Source organism: Anser cygnoides, chromosome 7 (genome assembly GCF_040182565.1).
Source record: "Anser cygnoides isolate HZ-2024a breed goose chromosome 7, Taihu_goose_T2T_genome, whole genome shotgun sequence".
Taxonomy (NCBI): Eukaryota; Metazoa; Chordata; class Aves; order Anseriformes; family Anatidae; genus Anser; species Anser cygnoides.
The window spans coordinates 24,800,087-24,807,414 of record NC_089879.1 but is presented as its reverse complement, the minus strand read 5'-3'; positions in this window follow the sequence as shown (position 1 = coordinate 24,807,414).

Here is a 7,328-nt window from a genome sequence, read left to right as displayed (position 1 = left end):
TTAAGTTTCTGATAGCCTAAGAAAGCGTTCTGCAAGCTGATACCCAAAAATGCCATGTTTCCCCCACCCCATTTATTAGGCAGTCAGAAGGGAACACATCTACAGCTGGCCAGCAGCAGATTGCCCACAGAGGGAGTGAATGGCACACACACCCTTAACACACAGTTTTGTGATGCTGAGGAGTCCAGGAACATGGAAAAATTTATTTCTGGAGGAGGCATGGGGTTTCGTTTAAAATACATGTATATGTATTAATGCAGCCATGTAGACATTCACCCCAGAATAATCCTCAGGGAGAAACAGCACAGAAAAACAAAATGCTGCATAACCTGTTGCCACTTACTGTATGTTCTTTCTAGTGTAATCAGCTGTGTTTGCATTTATTTGCATATGAAGGCAGCCCAGCTCTGTGTCATCCTGTTGTTTCCGCAGGGAATGTGCTCTCTGTTGCCAGGGATATGGCCAGTGCCACACCAGGCAGCAAGGGTGAGGCCAGCAGGGGAATAGCTTGGATTTCACTGGGGTCAGATTCCTGCTTGGGGCAACAAGAAGAAAAAAAGAAGCAAGGCAGAGGAATGTGACCCACAGACCTTAGGGAAACCAAAGCAAAGTTAAGGGAGTCTACCCAACAGCAAGAGACCCTCCATAAAAGCACGGACCTGCAGTCTCAGCCCTCACCTCAAATCAGGGAGAATCATATTGAAGATCGAGATGAAAAACATGGAACAAGTGGTGGAGAGCCACCAGCTGCTGGGGGAAGTCAGGAGGAGATGGGGGACTGTGGAGTCTGGAAAGGGGAAGAACAAGGGCATGCCAAGCTATTAAATCATTGTCACAGCTCTGCATATCACCCTTGTGGTGCTGATCCTCATCGACCATGCATGAGATTTTAATATAGAAAAGATTTTAACATAGAAAAGAATATTTTAATTTTATTTTTAATTTTATTTTAATTTTATAATATAGAAAAGAATTTGAAAGGTGGTTTGAGATTATGAGGACTCCCAGCATGGGGCAAAGACACCAGAAGCAAATAAATTGTTACTCCGACAGGGGTGCAATACAGAGCTGGATCTGCAGTCAGCAATGCTCAGCTGGAGAACCAGCTGGTTTCAAACCATGGGTGCAGGCTGTCAAGGTGTTTGGATAATTCTCCATCCTGTGGGTATTTATTAATTTTCACTGGTTCAGTCCATCTCACGGGACAAATGCAGGTGAAAAGAGATCAAGAGGGCGAAAATGAAGTCGTCCTTTCTGGATTTGAGGGTCTATTACAGAAAGCTTGGCCAAGTACTACAAAACTGCTGCTTCAGGTAGTCATCCCTCAGGGTGGTCATTGTTCAGCCAAAACTGGTGAAGCTAAGCACTGGGGTCACACCTCCACCCCATCCCCTTCCTCCTCCTTATGGAAGCCAGCCAACACCACTAGGCGGGCATTCTGCTTGCACACATGGAGTCCAAACCCATCTATTGAGAGAGAGGTGGCTCCTGCCTAGGGCCTCTCATCTGCTTTTTGATCCAAAGTTTACATATTAATGGGGAAGCCTCTGGCCCCTCTTATCACCCAAACAGCAGTTCCCCTTCCCTGCTACCCGAGGCAGCAGATGGAGATAAGGTCACCCCAGCCCCATGTGCAGAAGGCAGAGTTCCAGCAACAGAGATACGGCAGCTTCCCTTTTATGCTGATATTTGGGCTCTTTCAGTGACAATCTATGAAAATCACAATTAGCTTTCAGTAAATATTGTTCTTCTGTTTTGCATTCTCCTCCCAAGTTGGATTGTTATCGGGCATGGACGCTGAACACCTCTCCAGCACGAGAGGGAAGCTTGCAAGGAGCAGCAGTACTTCTTTGTTCCTTCCTGATAAGGAGGTGCCTTTGAAATATTTTTAGCCCTTTTCTGTATTAGAAAACTTGTTTTTTGGGGAATAATAGGGAAATTGGGACTGTTAAAATTGAGAACCTGATGTTAATGTAGCGGTCTCCTGCTTTTTGGGGAAGGAAACTTGTCTGCTTCTTCTGGATGGCACTAATTACCAGTGCTTTGGTTATGTACAGAAATAAATGCAGTGTATTTTTTGTATTTTCTCTTTGACTCTTGACTTCTCTGGACATAGAGGCAGAGAGGTGATCCCATAGACGTTCCCAGCCAGAACAACATGGCCAAAGCCACTCCAAATTCATGCTCCCCAGGGACCTGCTCTCTGGGTCCATATTTAGAGTGCCCTAGGGATGTGTACCTAAATGCCCCCAACAGTGCTGCAGGATGGAGACATGAGGGCCACTTCTGTTACTGAAAACCCCCAGAGCACCTTTAGGGATGACAGCAGCCCTGCAAGAGGTATTCCATGGGGCAGGAAAGGTTGTCTTATACCTTCCCAGGAACGGGAAGGAGAGGATTGGAGGCCATCCAAGACACAGCTTGAAATTTGGGCCTCCCCTGCATCAAGGCTCCACTGGTTACGGGACGATCTCACACAGAGCAAACCTCAAGGATGCAGCGAGAAACCACCCCGGGACTTGCCCTCGGGTCTGAACAGGAGGATCTGGGTGACCGTGGGAGGAGGCAGCCCCTATCTCCTTGTTGTGCTTGTCAGCTTGCTGATAGCCGGTGGGTGAGCGAGGAAGGCAGCAGCAGCAAGCCCCCTCTTCCTCCGAGTCCTGCTTGCTCCCCATCTTCACCCTTTCCCCAGGGAGCAGCCCGTGATTTCCCATTTCTCATCTCATGGTCGGGATTTGGGCGTTTCACAGCCGGTGGCACTATCCGCTTGTAGGACACCTCCTGGAGCAATTTCACCGGCTTCGCATGCGGAGCTGCGGATCAGCAGTGACCTCCAGCGGCTGCAGCCGGTCCCCATGGGGATGTCCTCCCCAAAAACCTCTCCCCGTGGCCATACAGGGTCTTGGTGCAGAGCACCCTGGTGCACAGCACCAGCACCCTGGTCCTTCCCTCTAAGCCAGCCCATGCCCAGCACATGGCACACAGCCCCTGGGGACACTGCCCACCAAATGGGGTGATAAAACACTATCTGCCTGTCTACTCCAGCTTTCTGCAGACAAAACTAAGCCAAAAAAGCATGCACAGAAGTGAGGAGGATGTGTGTGAGAGGACAGAGCACCCCTAGGGGCCAGGCTCTCCCCAGGAGACATAAGGTGCACATTTAAGGCACTGGGGCAGGTCTCTTAACATCCACTGTGCTTCCTCTCTCCTTGCAAAGAAAATAAAAATTCAATATTTCCAAGCTGCTAGGCCTCAGCAACTGCACAAACCCCATGGAATAATCCAGAAAAAAAGCAGTTTGCAACTCACCAAGTCTCCCATACAGCTGGGATCAGGCTACAGTGGGCATCCCAAGCTCAGACTGCAAAGCTCAGGAGTACTTCGGGCTGTGCACATCACCCATGCATGGCTCTCCTGCAAGCACACAACACATGCACAAGCCCACAGGAGCATATCATAGTGTAGGAAACCACCCTGAAGCACCTTGTAAATACACAGGAAGGCAGCTGAGGAGCACCATGGTGGGTGGGGGATGCTCATATACCCGCTGCAGCAATCAGGAAGCAAGGAAGAAAGCTGAGGGGCTGCAAGTGGGCACAGCTGTGCAACCCCAGTGGCTGTGGCATGGGGTTATCCCCGCAGGGAAGCTCCAGGTGGCCCTGCATGAGCAGCGGTTGGACCAGGTGATCTCCAGAGGTCCCTTCCAGCCTCATCTGTTCTGTGATTCCGTGATTTTGGATGACATGGAGATGTTCCAGAAAGCCCTCCTGGGCACCTTGCCCAAATACTTCGGCAGTCGCAGCCTCAGAGGCTGGAGTCGAGCCTCTGAGGCTCAACTAAGTGAGCCACAGTGATGCTGAGAGAAACAAAAACATCTGCCCCTTGGGTACCATGGCTGGAGGAGCCCCTCCATGGCAAATATCACGCAGGGTTCTCAAAGTGCTTGGAAAAGCAGGCATTGCCGAGAGCCAGAAGAAAATGAGGAGTGATTTGAGGAGGCAGGATAGCAGCAATCACAACTCCTAAGAAGTTCCCATAGCGAGAAACAAGATTTTCCATGAGCATGACTTCAGCAGCAGTGGCTTCCATGCCCCTGGGCTCCCCAAGAGCAAAGCCACGTTGCTGCCATCCCCTACCTCATCCTTTGCTTGCTCTCCTGCCTGCTGTGTAGATGCCACCGGCTGCCTTTCCCAGCCTGGCTGTGTGCAACCACCATCCTCAACAAACCTTCCAGTGCTGGGGACCACAAATGTCACATCTCAGCCACGTCCTAGCCGCAATAAGCGCAGAGCGCAGTGAGTGCTGGCTCAGCAGGATGCGCGCCCTCTCCCTCCAGCCCCTCCTTTTGCTCGCCGTGTCCTTGAGCACTCCTTCTTCCCAGCTGCTCTCTGGCAGCACTCCTATCACCAGGTGCCGTCCTTCAGGCCGCCCATAAAGGCGCGAGGGGACGCCACGGGGCGCCTGTCCCCGAGCCATGCTGCAGGCCACCGTCAAGCTGTGCTGTGGCATCGCCCACGACCACCTCCGCAGGCTGCCCGGTAAGCACCTGGGGAAAACACAGAAATGAGGGGCCGAAAGGAGATGCTGAGAGGGTTCAAAAGGAGGACCTGAGAGGAGATGCTCCGGGGGTCCGAAAGGAGATGCTCAGTGTGTACAAAGGAGATGCTCAGGGGATCCAAAAGGAGATGATGCTCAGGACGTCCAAAAGACGACGCTGAGAGGGTCCAAAAGGAGATGCTCAAAAATGAGATGCTAAGAGGAGATGATTAAAAGGCCCTAAAGGAGGTGCTAAGTCTGCACGTACATGTGCGTGGACACACGTGTGCCCATGCTGCTCCCCTGGACGTGTCACGTACATGCGCTCTGTGTTTTCCTCCTGCATCGTGCCATGTGTAGGGTGGGCTCGGTTGTGTGCTGCAAACGGGTGTAATTGCTTGCTCTGCAAGTACCTGTGGGGAAAATCTCTTGTGAGACGTACGGGGAGGGAAAGTTAAAGCCCGAGATGGAGTTCCTGTCTCGGAGCAGCTTGGTTCGGCTCATTAATGCAGTTTGCTTCCACCATCAGCGACAGGACAAGTTATGGAGGGGAACGGCGTGGGTCTTTTTTGCTTATCAGACCGTATCTAATGAATAATACTGAAGTATCCTGATATTAAGGAATCTGCTTGGTTTGGAGCTGTGCAGGACAAGCGTGATCCTCCCGCAGCCTCCCAGATCTGGGCACGGCCAGTGGTGACCTCGGGAGGCATTGGCCATGCTCAGCAGCCACACCACGGCTTTCCATCATTTGTGGCAGAGGCAGGAGAGCCAGGAGCCTCCTTTCCTTTACAGCCCCCCCAAAATGCACTTTTTTTAATGGTTTGCATCTTTCTCACATGCTCAGTGGTGACCAGCACGCATCTCTCCCCCAGGCCTGAAGCTAACAGCCATGGCAGCGATACAGGACGTGAGAGGGCTGGTGCTGAGAGGCTCCCATCGCCTGCCCTCCGAAATCCCTTGTTATATCCAGAGGCTCATGGGGAAGGACGCTGGTAAGCAGCCTGCTCAGCCCAGGCACCTGCACACCGTGTTTTTCAGCCCCCTTTCATCGAGGGATGGGCAGTAAAATGCCCTGATTTGCCCTGTTATTATTTGGTGGGATGGAGCTAATTGGCTTCTCACCTCTGCACTGGTCTCCAGTAGCTTAAAACTGGTGGCAAGTTGGGGCAGATGCTGAGGTTTTGGAAGGGCCAGGGCTTGGTTTGTGTCTGCAGTTCCACCTGCTCACCTAAAGTCCTGAAACATGGCAAATTCATTGGGTTTGCACTTCTCCTGTGCCCGACCCCCTATCCTGGACATGTGCACCCCCAAGCAAAGCTGGGGAGAGGGGGAGCAGAATTTTTCATATTTTTCTGCATTTACACTTGCTCCTAAAGCCAGGTGCACAAAGCCCGGAGGAGACATCGGCACCCACCGGTTCTCCGGCACAAATCTCTCCTACATCCACCAAGGAGAAAGAGCCCTGCAGCGAGCGCTGAGCATCCTGCAGCACCCCCCAAGCTGGCAGGCAGAGGCTGTGCTGGTAAAGCCCCCGAACCCATCTCCTTTACATGCCACAAAAGCTCTGGGGCATTTGGGGGAGAAGGTTTGACGTGGCGCTGTGCTCCGCAGGATGCCGGGGCCGCCGTGTCCAGCGCCGTGCTGCCGGGGCTGGGCAGGGTGTTTCGGGTGGAGGCAGTCCTGGCCGCACCGGTGGGGTGGCTGCACCGCGAGCTGTTCGAGGAGCTGGAGCAGATGCCCCGCTGGAACCCCAGCCTCAGCCGTGTGGAGGTAGGCAGGCACGTTTGGCCTTGGTTAACATCCCATCGGGGTGGGAACTGGCCGCAGACCGAGCTCTCCGGGCCCACAGGTGCTGCAGCGCCTGGGCGAGGACACGCTGGTGACGCACGAGGTGACCGCCACCAGCCCCGTGGGCCGCAGGGACTTTGTGAGCGTGCGGCACCGCCGGCGGACACAGGCGGCCGTCTACCTGGTGGGCACCGCCGCGCGCCTCGAGTGGCTGCCGGCGCAGGAGGGCTGCGTCAGGTAAAGCACCGGGGCTGGGAGGAGACCCCGCAGCACCCAGCCAGAGGGACCCTCTCCTCCTGAAATTCCCCTTCTTCGCCCACCACAGGGCTGAGACGCGGCTGAGCTGCATCGCGCTGCAACCGCTGGCGGGGGACCCCGGCTGCACCCGCGTCACCTGGCTGCTCAGCGTGGACCTCAAGGCGAGTGACACCCAAAACAGCCCCCAGCCCGGCACCCCGGCTCCGTCCTGACCCTTTGGGTGCTTTCCCTCCCGCAGGGCTGGATCCCCGCCGCCATCACCGACCGCGTCCTGCCGCGGTGCCAAGCAGACTTCATCGGGCACCTCCGCCGGCACCTCTCGGCCACTGCGCAGCCGTGAGCCCCCCTGGGACCCCCACATCACCCTGGGGCTCCTTCACACCCATTCCAGTACCCAATCTTTATTTATTCGGAACAGCCACGCTCTGTATTTATACGTGTGTATATATGTACATAGGGATAGGATTTTTCCTTCCTGTGCCACTCGGAGCACGCGCAGCCGGAGCAGGGACCACCGAAGCCACTGCAAAAACAAGGCGTTGAGGAGCAAAGCTCCTCTTCAGGGGGGTCACGAAAGCACCCCCAGAACCTTTCAGGGTGCTTGTAATTTATACGTCCAGCTGGTTTTCTGTCTTATTTATTGGGGAAAAAAAACGCTGTTGAAACAGCTAGGTGAAACTCTGGCTGATAAATAGGAGTTAAATAAAACAAAGAGGTAGTTTCTGACCCCGTGAGACTCATTT